This window comes from Hyposmocoma kahamanoa, unplaced genomic scaffold (genome assembly GCF_003589595.1).
Source record: "Hyposmocoma kahamanoa isolate Upper Pololo Valley unplaced genomic scaffold, ASM358959v1 100021, whole genome shotgun sequence".
NCBI classification, from domain to species: Eukaryota; Metazoa; Arthropoda; class Insecta; order Lepidoptera; family Cosmopterigidae; genus Hyposmocoma; species Hyposmocoma kahamanoa.
Window position 1 is genome coordinate 19722136 of NW_020653200.1, and position 18580 is coordinate 19740715.

Here is an 18580-nt window from a genome sequence, read left to right on the forward strand (position 1 = left end):
AGTTGGGTATCGTTTTCAAGGTATTTGGGGGTGCTCATTACAAATATAGCATTTATTTCTAAATCCAAGATGGCGGACACAAGTTTTCAAATAAATGCAAAATGGGTATCATTTTCGAGGTATTTGGGGGTGCTCATTACGAATATGGCACTCATTTCTAAATCCAAGATGGCGGGCACGATTTTTCAAAAAAATGCTATATGGGTATCATTTTCGAGGTATTTGGGGATGCTCAATGTGAATATAGCACTATTTATAAATCCAAGATGGCGGGCACGATTTTTCAAATAATGGCAAGTTGGGTATCGTTTTCGAGGTATTTGGGGGTGCTCATTACGAATATTGCTTTTGTTTGAACTGTCGTGTTTGCGATCTTGGATTTAGAAATGAGTGCCATATTTGTATTGAACATTCCCAAATATCTCGAAAACGATACCTAACTTGCAATTATTCGAAAAATCGTGCCCGCCATCTTGGATTTAGAAATGAGTGCCATATTCGAATTGAGAATCCCCAAATACCTCGAAAAGGATACCCATATAGCATTTTTTGAAAAATCGTGTCCGCCATCTTGGATTTACAAATAAGTGCTATATTCGCAATGAGCACCCCCAAATATCTCGAAAACGATACCCAACTTGCCATTATTCGAAAAATCGCGCCCGCCATCTTGGATTTAGAAATTAGTGCCATATGCGTAATGAGCATCCCCAAATATCTCGAAAAGGATACCCATATTGCACTTTTTTTAAAATTATGTCCGCCATCTTGGATTTAGAAATAAGTACTATATTCGTAATGAGCACCCCCATATACCCCGTAAACGATACCCAGAATCAAAATCAAAATAATCTTTATTTCATAAGTAAGCATTATTACACAAGAAATCGTCACATTGGTTAAACTCTACCGCTCATTCGTAAGGCAGATTCCCCCGAGAAGTATGAGCAAGAAACTGTGGGGGTTGCTCTTTGTAAACAACATTTGTACGTATTTAACTTGCAGAAATGGAGGTCAAATGCACACTTACATTAGAATAAAAAAAAATTTGCAGCCATCGCGATATTGCGTATTTTGAAAAAATTACGTAATATAATTATTTTGAAACAGAATAGCAAAATCGGGAGAAAGAAATCCGTTACTTTGCAACATTTTCGTGTCTTGTTGCAACGAAATTAATTTTCGGTTTTAGTGAATATTTATATAAAAATACAAGTTGAAACGCGTTACTTCCTTGTGGAATGTGATGTTAGTGTCTATTTGATGTTTGCCTGTTCTATTTTTACACCCATTTGCCGCACATTTCGTCATTTTTAGCAAAAATTTTGGAGCTATTTGCGGTGCAATTTGACCTTGAGCACTGACAGCCCGCCCGCTCGTGTAGGCCGTCTGGGAAGCCTCTAACTTGCCTCACTTAGCGTGTGCGGGCTAGGTTTCTATGCGTTATTATTCTAAGGTGCCATGTGCTTTGTAATAAACGTCCATCTATGGATTGGCGGTGCGGTCATTCATATCCATAGACAACTATGTTTCATTTTCCATCCTCTAATGCCACATTCTCACATTCGTGCGAGTGGCGATGCAAATAGCGATGCGATACACGAACACTCATAAGATATTATGTAAACGGTCAGCTCGTTATTCGTGTCGCGACTCGCATCGCCACTCGTCGCGCTAAGTTAGGCACGAGTGGCGGCGCGAAGTTACACCATTAGTGGTTTGTGAGTTGTGTAACTTACACTGTTTTTTTTTAATAATTGCTGGCCATGGAAACAAAGCCATGAAAACATAAACGTTTAATAAAATTATATTTCTGCAAATATGGCCACCACAAAGAGGATAGGCAATTTGAGGCGGCGTGCTTGGCTTGACTCGGGATTCCTTAGAACGGGCCGATACGGGTATTTTAGTTCGAGATTCGTATAATTTCGCGTTTTAATCTTCGATTAAAGCACAATAGCACTATCCTATTCCACTTTAAACTAGATTTCACAAAATAATTGAAAGTCAAAATAAAAACGACACTTTTCCCTCCAAAAGGCCCAGAGCGAATCACTCACACTGTGTATTCGCAGTGTTGCCACTATAACCAGTTTTTAGCAATATAGATATTCAGATTTACAAAGTATTTGATAGCTCAATCTTTTAGCTCCTCTTTTTTTTTTGTTATTAAGAAATGTAACAATATGAAAAAAAAAGGAAAATAAATCTTAACCTTCAATACCACAAGATGATAACGATTTGATTATTTTTTCGATTTATGATTTATAAAATTAATAAAAATATGTATTTAAAAACGCAATCTCATAATTATGTTTTTGTTTAGCCACTTTAGGCAACTTTACCCAGAATTAATTCCTTGGAATCTAGCAACGTTTTTACTGAACTTTAACTCATTTAACTATTTCCTCCTTGGGCTAGGTGGCAACACTACTTATTCGTCCCACTTCAGGCAAACAAATAAACGTAGTAGTATATATTACTAGTTTGTGAACAAATAGTAGGTACCTCGTAATGTCTAGAGACTGAAGATAATGTAAGTATTTTTATACCATTGTATATACGTAGGTGTCGCGTGCAATGAAATGTAAATGTTTGTTAATTTTCGAATGTGTGTAAATATTAGATATTCCAAAAACAAGTACCTACTTTGTGTTCTGTTCAAAAGTATGTAGTAAATCATGTCATGGATTTTTTAAAGTCTACTTTTATTTCAGAGAAAAGTAAACAATCAGTGATAAATATACACTCGGTGTTTTATCCATATCATTTTCGTAAAAATTATTACACAGCATTTGCAATTTTTTAAATTAGGATTGTGATTTTATCACCATTATTATGTAACCACTTTGAAAACCACGTAATTTATTAAATTTTAGTCAGAATCTGCTATTGAAATTGAGACCAATTATAATTACCCCATTTGAGTGTTGTCCGAGAACTTTTCTTTTGTATACATTTTAATGAAAATGCATGGTATAAATATTTACGAAAATTATATGGATACTTGCCATAAAATACCAAGAGTTTTATATTTATTAATGATTGTAGTTTGTATACTTTTCTCTCAGATAAAAGTACACCTTTATTTAAAAAAATACTCTTGTCTTTTGATTCGTGCTCGAAAAACCGCTCACGACGTGTTCGCACGAATGGTGATGCGAGTCGCGACGCCAATAACGAGCTGACCGTTTACATATGCGTGTCGTGTATCGCATCGCTATTCGCATCGCCACGCGCACGAATGTGAGAACGCGTCTCAGCCACTCGACACGAATGTTTCGTCGATTGTTTCGATGAGTGGCGATGCGAATAGCGAGCACGACAGAGTAAATGCGGTATAAGGTTACATGTCATGCCATTGGCACTCAGGAACTTGTCAGGCACTTTACATCGATTGTTTCTTTCAACCCTAACGTTGGTGAAATGGTCGCGCAAAACCTGTAGAGGATGGAAAAAAATGTAAAACGACGGAGCCATAGATACAAAAGTTGAAGTTGATTGATTTTTTTCCATCCTCTATTTCCAGTTCTTGTCATTGACCTACAGGTACGGGTCAATCAATGGCTGTTGTTGTCAAAGCAATTCCGTCCGCCAAATATGACATTATTCAAAAAATACGATTAATAGCGAGAAGTAATAATCTGAAGCATACAATTATCCATGCAAGGAAAATATAATTAATTATCTAATAGTCATGTAGTTACCCAAGGCTCCAGCACCAATAATGTCTACCGTGGCCCAAAAATTTTATGCAGAAATAGTAGACCCAGCTTGCAAAGCATCTACCGAAAGCGTAGGGATTACAACTTCTTTGCATCAGCCAAGCCTCATCTGTCATAAGAAACCAACAAGATCTGTAGTCATTGAGAAAGAGAAAGTTATAAATAAGCTGGTTCCACTTGCTTCAAAGTCAAGTGATAAAAGGCACGCCGTTGTAAACCAGTTTAGGTCCAGAGAAACTGTTCTCAAAAAACTATTCTTCGATGCAGCTATAAATACAAATCCTTCGGAGACGCTTACAAGCGATAGCCAATGTGTAACGTCAATTAGAAAGAGAGATGGAAATTACTGCAAGTGTTCCCCAAGGCGCAACAATTGCCGTATTACGACGCAAGAAATCCAAACTTTAACTAGAAAAATGATACTAGTAGACAGAGCTTGTTCTAGGTGTATTGAACAATCAACTCGTAGCACCCAAGTGCTCGACAAAATAGATGAAGACCAGGTTCTTTCTGGTTTTGGGCTGGATGCCAGAATTGTTGACCAAGGTACAAACCAAATATCCAAAACTGAAAAAAAAATCTCCCATACCATATTGGGCGCTCGTAGATGGTCACTGTCTAAATATGCTCAGAGAGGACCAGATTTTTAATCCTCTATTTAAATAGTTTATAATGCTTATTTATCTTCGGTTTGTTTCTATTCGGGTTGGGAATTCTATTAGTATAAAAAAGGAGTATGCACTAAAAACTTATCATTATTTTATTTAATGACAGTAATAAAATAATACACTTAACTCTAGATTGATTTACGTCAACCTGGAATTTCTTAAATAACAGTGTAACCCGCAATTTAAACTACCTTATTGTTATTATTATTATAAAAGGTAAGAGAGTGAGAGTTGAGAAAGTAAGGCATCGATATGCCATTGTTTACCTACTATTTAGCTAACTCACCATGCATTATTTAATTAACTTTTAAGAGAAAGACAGGTGCAGTTTTCGTATTTTTTAAAGCCTATATAGCGGGTCATCCCTACATTGTCCAGAAACATTCAATACTTTATGAAATACCTATGTATGGTCAAAGTTCATAAAGCTTTACACTTGAGATCTAGGAATATATTCTTTGTATGTACATACATTGACCTATGTATATAGGTATTACAGACTTCATGGCGCTTGCTATGTAAGCTGTCCAAAGTGTCAAGGTTTAGAATTATTCTCTCAATTATATGCATACAGCTAATACTATAATAAATACTTTAATATAATTTATTAATTTAATATAATAAATACTTTATTGTGAAGGACACTTGTGAAAGCTTTGACAATTACACCATAGAGTTATTAATATATAAAGTAATAACCAATTTTCAGTTTTAACAGGCCCAGAGCGCGTGTACACGCTAAGAAATTCGACGTGTCTGCTACAGAAAAGATGAGAACGGTCTTGTACACGACAAGAACTTTGTCGCATTTAGCCACGAAAACATGTCGTGTCTGTTGCAGACGAGAAAATGATGACTATGTACCCGATGCGAAGGCTTTCGGGCAGACGAGTATAAAATGTGTCAGTGCATTACGAGTCTTCCGGGTAGCTGTCGTTTTACTACCGACTGTGGGAAGAAATATGTTGTTGTTTATGTTGACTAAGTAACACCCGTCCACGCGCATAAACGTTCGTCTAATGACAATGCATCTCACCCCGCCTCATACAATAGCGGCAGAGCGCGTCGTGTCGGGGGTAGACAAAATTTTTATCTTGTCGGGCGCTGAAGCAGTGTACACAGCTCGTGTGTAAAAATGACACGAATTCTTGTAAAGACCCGGCAAGTTTTCTTAGCGTGGACACGCGCCCTTACAGATCAATGCAATGAGCCTGGCACCACACCTACCGTAATACGAAATTGAGCATTTCGTTGCTTATCATTTTTTTCCTATAGAATCATTATTTTTAAAAAGAGTAGATCCCTATTGCAAAACAGCAGTTTTCGATTGGAAGGAACGCAACCTAATGTTAGAAAGGTATGTCATTAGGACAAGGTATCTGTACTTACGAGTAACCCAGTTTAAGTCCGGAGAAACTATTCTTAAAAACTATTTATCGATACAGATATAAATACAATTGTTCAGGGACGCTTAAAAGCGATAGCCAATGTGTAACGTCAATTAGAAAGAGATAGAAATTACTGCAGGTGTTCCCCAAGGCGCAACAACAATTGCCGCGTGATAACGCAAAAAATCCAAACTTTAAATAGAAAATTAATTCCAGTAGACCGAGCTAGTTTCCGGTGTATTGAACAATCAACTCTAGCACCCAAGTGCTTAGACACCCACGTGCTTAGACAAGGTTCATTCTAGTATTGGGATGGATGCTAGAGTTGTTTACGACCAAATATACAAAACTGAAAAAGAATTCTCCCATACCATCATGGGCTCTCGTAGGTGGTCATTATATAATATGCTGAGAGAGGACCAGATTCTATGATGTACTGCCAGTAACTATGGTAAGTATAGGTAGCTCATTTATGTTTTTCATCTTTGTAGCATAGTTCCTTTTATGGACATAACACCGTTGTATATTCTGTTTATGCCTAATACAGTTAAAATGGTTGATGGTTGTCGCCTTTATCGAAATAAAATGTTATTGTCTGAAGAACTAAATAAAGTGCCGCTGAGTACGTCAAGATTACCACTGCTCCAGAGCAAAACCTAGTAGAGGACAATTTTTTTAAAATCATTTTTAACGGAACACTACTCGTATAGTAAGTACTCGCTAAATCTATGGCGGTAACAGCTGCTTCAAAATTTTACAATTGGTTAGAGATTTCGTAGATTTAGAACTTACTTGGTAAGGCAACCTTGTTTGATTCGTGACCAACTAAAAATCTTTTAAATATCATTCTAACAAATTCAAGCATGTATTTGACACTTGCTAGGTTGCCAAGTCGTTTCATTGCCTTACTAGCTATTTGAGTTGGCAATTAGTGGATAATTAACTTTACTGATAGTGAAAATCTTACTCGTTTTATTAATTTCACAAATCAAAGAAAGTACACATTTATTCCGAACTTTCTAATGCAATAACTAAACCAAATACCTAGCAAATGCTCATACTGCTGTTTTGATTCTGTTACTACAGTAAGTTGTGTACGTACATAAATATACGAGCCCTGTACCCACAGACATATCTATGTCTGTGCCCGTACCCCATCCACGGCGGGGTTGGGTTCGGCCTGCAGCGTTTGGTCGGGTTCAGATTACGGGTTGTGCTTCGGTGGCACAGCGGTTAGTATTATGGGCGCTTGATGAGGAGGTTCCAGATTCGATTCCCGATTTGGGTCAAAATAGGAAACGAACATTTCTAAGTTGGTTCGGTCTAGGTATTCTGGGTATTGCCCTCAGAGTTATCATTATTCTGGTATTTATAATACAGGAAATTCCCTAATTTGAGCAGAAATTTAGTTGATTGTCTGGCATTTTTTCCCTAAATACTTCTCTTTGGCATAGCTTCAAGGAAAAAGGAATCTAACTGAGAGACGATCGAGATACAACAACGCTATAAATATCCCATTTCCACTACATCGGGAAGTACGCTTCACATTTTGAACAATTGTGGGATATTGTAATCGTTGAAAGAGCCTCCGTATACTATCTACGTACGGTGGCATGCGGACGGTTCGGGCTTCGCCCTCCGTGGAACCTCGGCTTACGGCCTGGGCACTTTCGCTTGTATGGCAGTCATGTTGAAAAATGGCAAAAAAACATTGTGAGATCAAATTACGATCAAAAAGCCTTATAGAACCCCTCATGCCGATTTTCAGTCGGATTAGACCATTTTTTTTTGCTGACAATAAACACTTCTATGGCAGCCTATTGCATATTGAAAAAGGCAACAAAATAATTTTGATCGCAAATTACTATTAAAAATCCAAGGAGATCCTCACTTGCCGGTTTTCAGTCGGATTAGAACAAATTTTTATCTGCCGCCCAAAGACGCTTGTGTGGACGACATATTTGAAAATGGCGAAAAATAATTTTGATCAGTCTCTCTTTAAGGCCTCTGCATGCCAATTTTCAAAGGGATGTGAGCAATTTTTTCTGCCGCCAACTTTTGACGCCAAATTGAGATTAAGGACATGTAAAGACTTGTCAATTTTCAGCCGGATCGTAGCAAGTTTTTCTTCGGCCATTTTGAATTTGCCATCTTCAATTTTTTGTGGCACAGACAGGCAGTTGACCACTGTTATTCTCTATGACATTTCTTCGAGCGCCTCGTATCTATCTCTGATAGTTTCCGTGATAGAGGGCTTTGAAATTTGTATGGCGGACTTATTGTTTATTTGAATTTCGGAAATCTTTATTTCGTTATTTGAATTTCGGAAATCTTTACTTCCGGCGAAAATGTCTAAGGTATACCCATTGACTTACGGTATACCCCATAAAAGTGCACAAACGTTCGCTCCATTAATTATAGTTTTTGCAGGCCGTTGATCGCTCTTTTGTTTTAGTAAGTTTTTATTTCAATATTTTTTTTCTTAATTTTCAATTATTTAGAATAAAACACTAAACAGTAATTTAAGTTTAAAAGGCTGACTGTATAATAATTTTTAATAGTTGTATTTATTTATTATCTGATATGTGATATATGATATGATTAACTGTGATTTTTAGTATACATCATTTAAATAACGATAGTTTTAAATTTGATATTGTCTCTAGACAACCTCCTCTACGAGGTTTAAGTTACTTTGATTGCAAAAATTTCTTATATTTTAATTTCCAAGAATAAGAAGGCTGAATAACGAAGTTGCCTGACTTGTACTGTACTACATTATTTTCAATGAAAAAAGCTTCAATTATTGACCGTTTTTACTTTTGAAACCTATTCCTTTCTTAACCTATAGAGTATTATTGTTTACTAAGTACTTCATTTATTATACCAGTAGGAACGGACAACGGCACATCAGACTACACATTTTTGTTCGAAAATAGCCTCCAGTGCAACGGAACAAGATACGTCAATGTGTAGCTTGATGTGCTGGCGTGTGTACAACAAATACCGGAAGTATCGAAAGAACCGGGAATTCTCGGTTCCGTTAAAGACTAGTACCGAAATACCCGGTTCTTCAAAACAGGTCCGGTTTCGGAATCCCTACTCGAAACAAACTTCGGGGTCATAAAACAGCTGTTACTAAAAACCCAGAAACAGGGTACCTACCTATACTTCACAATTTCCAAACAGTCACCAACGACAACCCAACTAGCACACAAGCTGCTTAACACTCTCAGCACCATAGAACAAACGATTTTTCTGAAGCAGCAGGCCATATGGGTGGCGCGCGGTACACGCATTTTTTTCGCAGCACGCCATGCATAATGTCTTAAGAAACTTTTGTATCACGCCATATGGGCAGCACGGGACACGCATTTTTTTCGCAGCACGCCACGCCTGAACTTTAGTAACATTGTAACATGCCATGTGGGCTGCCGCGGGACACGCGTTTTTTTTCACAGCACGTCACGCGTGATCTCGAGTAATTTTTGTAGGCCCGTATGACCGGGCTGCCGGCGAGAAACCTTCAAGTTTTACCAGCTGGCCGCGCATTACGACGTGATTCGACTAAAAACAGACGGAATAGACGGATATCACCACTAGGGACGAGATTGATACGATCCAGATTAGTGGTTCTTGCAACCTTTGACTGGTTAAGACTAGAAGAATCGAAAATAAATTTTGATTCCTAATTGTAAAAAGTAAAATTCGAAAATGCATGGTGGCCCGCTGCACTTGGCTTTTGCGAAAAATTTTAGCTTAAATATGCGTAGGTATAATATATTTATTTATTTGATATAAGTACTGAATGATTTATTTTGTCATCGGCAGTTGGCCCCCGCCGCCCTCTATGACATTTGGACGATCACACCCCGCCTATCTTCAATACTTCCGACCTATAACGCTCTAAAATTTGTATGGCGGCCATCTTGTTTATTCGAATTTTGAATTTTTTTCCCTTCTGGTAGAAACTGTCCAGTGCGGCGGCCATTTTTAGTTTGATGACCCTGCCGGTAGGTAAAGCAGAGTATAAACTTTAGCCGCGCAGCCGGGGTCCCACCTGATGCAGCCACTTCCTGAGGATTTCGGATTTTTCTGGTACTCACCGGACCCATCCGACCACGACTCCCGTACATCATTTTGATCCACCACGGCTCCTTCTTGGAGAACAATTATGTCAATATCTGGAGACATCAGTCAGTGGTAATCGAGCTATATGTATAGAGTATAACTAGATGGCCCACGAGGATTTTTTTGTATCTGGTGACAAATTGGGAGTTGAACTTCATATTTCAGTAGATAATTTCTCTTTATTTGACTTTGAGTTGGAGTGGCGGCCATTTTGTTTTGCGAATTTCGTTTTTTTACTCCCGGCAAAAACTGCCCAAGGTGTGGAGCAACATTTGTTTGGAGACCTTAGGGCTAAAACGTATACTTCGCCCGTCCAGCTGGGGTCCTACCTGATGCGGAGCATGTTTCGAAGACTACGTTACCTTCTGATACTCATCAAACCCAAACATCATTTTTACCAACCCGCACTTCTTCTGGGAGAAAAATGACTCCAAAGGGTAGAAAAGTCACATGTATGGCGGCCATCTTGGAAAATGGAGGAATCGAAATTTTGACCCCAGTTTCCTATTGTGGACTCTCATATACGGCCGCATGCCAAATTTCAGTCGCATCCGTGCACTTTTATTTTGGGCCCCCATTTTGAGTCAGCCATCTTGAAAAAATTTTTACACCGGCAGTTGACCCCCACCGCCCTCTATGTCATTTGGTCGATGATCCCCGCCTATCTCCAATACTTGCCGAGTTACAGGGTTCTGAAATTTGTATGGCGGCCATCTTGTTCATTCGAATTTTGAATTTTTTCACTTCCGGTAGAAACTGCCCAGCGTGGTGGCCATTTTTAGTTTAAGTCGTTAAACTAAAAATGGCCACAAAGAATGGTAAATAATTTAAATAATACGGGTAGTTACGAAAAGTGACGGCAAACTCCTCAACAGAACTATTCCGAATTCGATCTTAATGTTTTAACAAACTTCGAAGCATTTCCAAAGGCTATGAGACGTTGGCCGTAACCCGAATTTTTTGAGTAACATTGTATGGTCTGACGAAACCAACTTCAGTACATGCCGTTAATGTACAACCGCCGCAATAACCATTATTGGTCTCGAGTGAATCCTGTTCGTGTTCATGAAACTAACAATCAAGTAAGATTCTCTTTCAACGTTTGGTGCGGAATTATGAGAAATATGGTTGTGTTAGTCCACGTGGACGAGGGCCATTTCAACAGTCAAGTATCTTGAAATACTGGATCTTAAGAAATGAGTTAAATCTAAAAATTAAATTTTATCCTAGGAAGAGCGAAATCGAATAATTCTGCAGCAAGAAGGCGCTCCAGCCCACAACAGCAGACTCACTACTGCCTACATTAGTAACCATTTTAATATTTGAATTGGTACAAACGGCACAATCATGTGGCCTACGAGATCACCAAATCTCACCCCTTTAGATTTTTTTTTGTGGGGATATGTTAAAAATCAAATTTACCTTAAATCCTATGCGAGTGTAAACTAGTTGAAGGCTGAGGTTGAGAATACGATTTGTAATACAATTCACTACAACACGTTATTAAACGTTACTCAAAATGAACTAGTTAAAAGATTAAATTTGTGTATCCAAGAAAATGGAGCTCATTTCGAGCAACTAATTAGTTAGATTACCATTTTTTTCGTTTTATTAAAATACGTTAAGATTTCATGGTTGTGTTTTTCATTTAACCAATTTTGTGAGAGAGATTTTGTTCTTATAATTAACCCTATCGATCGATGCAATAAAAGTGCAGGGTGCATTTTTTTAGATTAAGGCTGGTTCGATTCCCGCGTGTTGCTCAGTGTTGCTAGAAATTTTCGCAAATCTATGAATGCAGTTTTATTTCTTTTAAAAAATAATGTTTCCTTTAAGTAAAAATTTCTATCTCCAGTATTTAGAGTACTTTCCCTCCAGGTGGCATTACAAATTTCCACGCGGTATAGAGTATAATAATAATAATAATAAGTACAATAGTTTTTTGCCTCTATTCCCACCTGTTCTGTTGAGTAGTTCTGTCGGCAGAACTATTGGGATTTTTTTTACCATTAGTTCTGTTCACAGAACAAATGGGAACCTCTATTCCCACCTGTTCTGTCGGCAGAACTATTGGGATTTTTTTTACCATTAGTTCTGTGATTTATAAGACTATGCTTTACACCCTGGTTCAAACTCAGATATTCCCAATTGTTGTTACGTAGTTCTGTCACAAATATGCAGTTTGTCTTATAAATAACAAAGATATCGTAAAGGATTAAAAAATATATTAACGTAGTTTCTCTAAAAACAAAGGTATCTCTATGTCACCGTTAAGTAATTGCATTTGGTACACTCTGATCATCTCGTCGTTTTGGACCTGCTGATTTGTCATTCGTTTGGCTGTTTTCTTGACATTTGCCATTTGGATGGCTTTAACAGAAAAAAAAGATGCCTCTTCTTCTATGTTTTCAGGAATTGAAAAACAGTCGCTGGCCTGGTTTTGAACGTGCCGTTAATGGCACGATGCCAGCCCTCAACAACATTAGTTGTGCGATGGCGCCGACCAAACGCAGTCCATGACTTGATGCGCCTAGGTTTCATCCAGAAATTTATATATTTCATAAACTTATCCAAGTCGGCCCTGTCACTAAAATCGAGCACTTGGGATTTTACATATTCCCATCCTTCCATAACACGTTCTTCGGGCAATAGTGGAAGAACGCTGCACAAACTTACGATTCTCTTCTTGCGTTTGTCTTAATGCCCAATTGCTTTGATTTTTCCACAGTTTATTTGAGAAATGATAGTAACATCCCTGATGATCGGCATTTGGGAAAACATCAGCAATGGCTTGAATGGCGGCTTCCTCGAAATCAGTAATGAAAGTGGGAGGTTTCCAATCTGGAATCTGAGTTTTTATTAGACTGAAAAGTGTGGTATAGGCTGTCTTGGTTTTGTGACTAAGAAGTGCATATATTAGAGGCATCACATTGATAGTATCTTCAGAGCTTTCAAGATCTGCATGAATAGTGTAAACCTCTGTGAAAGGAACCGGGCAAATTTTAAATGTGCCGTCTACAAAAAAAAATATTTTTTTCTCGTAAAAGAGTCCTTGCTTCCTTAGTGGCAAAAATTATAATACGGACGCCCTCGTCCTCGCCGTTGTGATCTGCCAACATAAACTTAGAAAACGGCATAGGTATTTCTACTGCATTTACAATGTCATTTAGGTAGCTCATTTTCTGAACTTCGTTTAATTTATTTCTCCTTCTGTAAATCGACGACTTAATTTGGTTGAAGCTGGGTACCTCTTTAATGAGATCTATTCCCGTGTTTTTTAAAGCAGCTACTGTTTTCTTGTACACTGCCGGTGCGGTTTCACTGCCTATCATCATTTCATCAACACTTTTGTGGATTATAACGGACATGGCTTCTTTGTTTGTGTCAGGAATGCAGGCATTGTCATGGTCAACATGTTTAACAATTTCCTTTTCATCCTAGAATAAAAAATAAAAATACAGTAAATATAAAACAAATCCTTGTGTGTAAACTTAGGTCCATACCACAACTTATTTAAACAGTAATTACTTCGGAAGTGGTAACCGTTCCATTGCATTTGGTTTTCTTGTACATGGCACATCTCCATAACGTTTGTAAATTTCGATATTTAGAGAGCCGGTAATATTCGTAGCCATTTTCGAGCAACATGCGGCCGCGTCCGCGTTTTATTATGTTAAACTCACTCATTTAACAAACAACAAACCCTTTTCAATATATAAGATTAATATTATTGCCCTCTTAAAACCCTTCAAACATGAATTTCATGACGTTGTCATCAGGATACAAATAAATAATAGATACTTACCTCAAGTGGCCAGTACTTGATAATTGATAGCAAACTGCATAGAGAAGTAGTTTGTTCGTGAACAGAACTAATGGTATTTAAAAAATCACAATAGTTCTGCCGACAGAACTATTCAACGGAACCGGTGGGAATTATTTTGTGAACAGAACTAATGGTAAAATAAATTCCGGTAGTTCTGCCAACAGAACAGGTGGGAATATCTGAGATTGAAGCAGGGTGTAAAGCATAGTCTTATAAATCACAGAACTAATGGTAAAAAAAATCCCAATAGTTCTGCCGACAGAACTACTCAACAGAACAGGTGGGAATAGAGGGTTTTTTGCTGATGATGGAAAGTTGTTTGCAAATCCACTTATAAACTCTGGACAACCTCAAAAAGATCTAAATCGTATACAAGCCTGGACTAAACATTGGATTATCAAATTGAATGCATCAAAATGTAGCATTTTGCATCTTGGTAACAATAACCCCAAAATCATATACAACTTGCATGGAAATACCTTAGCCGCTGTCAATATTCAAAAAGATCTTGGAGTCAATATCGCATTCAATTTAAAGTAGGATGATCATATCACTACAATAGTCAAGAAAGCTAACTCCTTTATCTATGTCATACGCAGATCATTCCAAACGATGACAGTAGACGTAAACGTAGTGCTTAAATTCTCTTTGACAGTAGACCTTAAAATCTATGAGACCTATATACGGCCACTGCTGGAATATGGATATCAAGTGTGGAGACCTTATTTCCAAAAAGACGTAAACTTTGAAAACGTTCAGAGGAAGGCAAATGCCACAGGCTCTTCGAAACGTGTTACGCCTCACTATTCTGGAAGAAAGACGCCTTCGTGGCGACCTCATCGAGACTTTTCTGATAAGTCAGTACAATCTACCAGCAATACATCTTTAAAAGAAAAGAAACTTTAAACCGTCACGTGGTCACCACCTGAAACTAGTTCGTGCACCTTCCAAAACTCCTGCTATACACAATTTTATCAGCAACAGAGTGGTGCATAATTGGAACATGATACCGGAAGATGTTCTTTCTGCTGTCTCTGTTAATGCCTTCATAAACAAGCTCGACAACTGGCTACGAAAGAGTGAATTAGTGCTAAAAAAAAGTGAACTAAAACAAACGATATCAATTTCAACACTGTGTGATGTAGACATACCAGAGAAAGCTACTCATCTATAATCAAATAAATAAATATATTATACCTACGCATATTTAAGCTAAAATTTTTCGCAAAAATCCAAGTGCAGCGGGTCACCATGTATTTTCGAATTTTACTTAACAGGCTATGTGGGTCGCCGGCGTAACACAATTAGGAATCAAAATTTATTTTCGATTCTTCTAGTCCTAACCAGTCAAAGGTTGCAAGAACCACTAATCCGGATCGTATCAATCTCGTCCCTAGTGGTGATATCCGTCTATTCCGTCTGTTTTTGGTGGAATCACGGTGTAATGCGTGGCCTGCTGGTAAAACTTGAAGGTTTCCCGTCGGCAGCCCGGTCATACGGGCCTACAAAAGTTACTCGAGATCACGCGTGACGTGCTGTTAAAAATAAACGCGTGTCCCGCGGCATGTTACAAATGTTACTAAAGTTCAAGCTTGGCGTGCTGCGAACAAAATATGTGTACCGCGCGCCGCCCATATGGCCTGCTGCTTCAGAAAAATCGTTTGTTCTATGGTGCTGAGAGTGTTAAGCAGCTTGTGTGCTAGTTGGGTTGTCGTTGGTGACTGTTTGGAAATTGTGAAGTATAGGTACCTACCCTGTTTCTGGGTTTTTAGTAACAGCTGTTTTATGACCCCGAAGTTTGTTTCGAGTAGAGATTCCGGAACCGGACCTGTTTTGAAGAACCGGGTATTTCGGTACTAGTCTTTAACGGAACCGGGAATTCCCGGTTCTTTCGATACTTCCGGTATTTGTTGTACACACGCCAGCACATCAAGCTACACATTGACGTATCTTGTTTCGTTGCACTGGAGGCTATTTTCGAACAAAAATGTATAGTCTGATGTGCCGTTGTCCGTACCTACTCGTATAATAAATGAAGTACTTAGTAAACAATAATACTCTATAGGTTAAGAAAGGAATAGGTTTCAAAAGTAAAAACGGTCAATAATTGAAGCTTTTTTCATTGAAAATAATGTAGTACAGTACAAGTCAGGCAATTTCGTTTTTCAGCCTTCTTATTCTTGGAAATTAAAATACAAAAAACTTTTGCAATCATAGTAACTTAAACCTCGTAGAGGAGGTTGTCTAGAGACAAAATCAAATTTAAAACTATCGTTATTTAAATGATGTATACTAAAAATCACAGTTAATCAGATCATAAATAAATACAACTATTAAAAATTATTATACAGTCAGCCTTTTAAACTTAAATTACTGTTTAGTTTTTTATTTTAAATAATTGAAAATGAAGAAAAAAATATTGAAATAAAAACTTACTAAAACAAAATTTATAACTTCTTACTTACTAACTTCAGAAAATACTATAAAATCTTTTTAATGTAAAGGTGCTTTTCCACCGGCGAGGGGAAATGAGGATTGCAATATTTAAATTCTCTTCTCGTCTTCGGTGGAAATGGTCTAGATTGACGAGGTTGGACGAGGCGAGAATTGAAATATTTCTTTGAATTTGAACTTGTTGCCTACATGGAGTATTGGGTACACTCTGCAACGAAAACACGATTCCTGTTTTCGTATGTATTTTGCTAGATTGGACGGCAATTACGTCAGTTTTGTACGGTTAAGCTAACCTAAAATTCTTTTTATGTTAATCTATATCCTATTACATGTCTTTGTGGTGCAGCTATTTAGCTATAGATGAATGTACAGCATTATCGTGATAAACTTTATATTAGAATTTATTTTGTACGCGTCTGTGTGCACGATTTGAGAATAAAAAAAGATATGCTTCATCTGATTCTTCTTCTGTTAACATATTTACTAATTATTATTTACGGGGCATATTACTACAGCCTCGCGTTTATCGCTAAATGAACTGAACAGCACTGAATCGTCACTATATAAAACCACAGTAGGAGCTCGCGCGAGATATGAATAGCAATTTTTGGTGGAAACAGGCCGACGAGATTTACTATTCTCGTCTCGTCTCGGCGGTGGAAAACCACCTTAACCTCTGCGAAGCGTTTTTATACACCCTCCCGCATCTATCGCCGTTTAGTTTTGACCGCGAGAAAGCATCGCGTTCCTTTGCCACGTAATTAAGACCGAAATTATATTATCGACGTTGACTCCCGAAAGTATCTTGAATTGAATATGATGATGAATGATTATTTTGAATTCCCGGTTCGTTCATCATAATAAAAGAACCGGGACTTCCCGGTACTTTCGAGACCGGGTTTTCCCGATTCTGAACCCTATTTTCTAACTACTTAGTCTTCATTTGGACAGTGGATCACTGAGTTGTCGGCTATAGTGATGCAAAGGAAGTGTCATAACGAAAACTGATGTCAAAAGTAAATTTTAGCAGAAACGGAAGCGGAATTGTAAATACTATAAAGATCTCAACGAAATAGTTACAAACAGTGCTTGTGTTTAGTTTCAATGCTAAGACGCACGCGCCCCAACGCCAAGCAATACGCGCACGCATCTGATCCATCGCGAACGTTATTTTATTATAATATACTTCCGATAAAAATTCTGTTATAAAAGTTGCGGAAGCAGAAACGGAATCAGATGTGAAAAAGCGCTACGGAAGCAGAAGTCAACTGCACCACTAGTCATTACACCAGGTTATAATCGGCGATACTTTTAAGTTTTAGATGTGCACTTAAAGGAACACAAGTAGGTACTTAACGGGTAAGTAAAACGCAACTTGAAACATTTGGAAAAGCCCAGAGTGAATATTGAAAGGGACTATTTGTCTTTTAGAATATGTTTAGAATTTATAAAATTGGTTTAGACTTGTTTTGGGTTTGGTTTACTTGATTTAAAAAGGGGAATATGATTTTTTAAATTTTGAACGCACAAAACGTTAGGTGGGAAGGCTGTCTGAAAGTTGTTAAATTTACCTATATATATTATGTTATTTCAATATAAATACGATATAAATTGCAATGCCCTTGAGACAGATTTCGGAGAATCAGTGCGCATTTCTCTCTACGTTCAGAGCATTGTAATTTATACTTTATTTCACTTGAAATAGCATAACATATACATTATATAGGTAGGTACATATATATAGATAAATTTTCCATCTGCCTTGTCTTCCGCCGATTAACGCTGGCCTCTTAGTTGTCTACATGGTCTCGTTTGGTTTGTCTGGATCTTTGCCAATTTTGCAGATTATGAGTGTATTGAGAATATCGGTTTGTAGAAAGCGCCACAGGTTCAACCAGCGCTCTTGGGCCTGTTGTTCCTGCAGCTAGTTTATTATATATATAAAAATATATTTGGATGTCTCTCACCGTGTGCGTCCTAATACGTTTAGATTGTGTAGACAGTAATCTAGTAGGTTGGCTTGATTGCTATAGGTTTTATCACATTGGCTCTGCACTTTGCAAAACACGTTTATACAATACTTATAAAAAATAGGTAGGTACATATTTATATTCCCTAATTACAATTTATTTGTCTATTTAATAGTTTTGTTATGTAAGGGTAGCTCTCGCAGGTAGAAAAAATTGAGGATAAACGATTACAGAAATAAAGATTGAGGGCTATCAATCAAGTGATCATAAGAATACGTGGCATGGCCGCTCACAGAAGTAGCACGATGCGTATTTGACCGCCATCTGACCTGACGGAAAGTTTTACTCTCGAAAGAGCTCCAAATTACGTTCACGGAATAAGCCCGCAAACATTGAATAAATGCTAGTACCACAACTC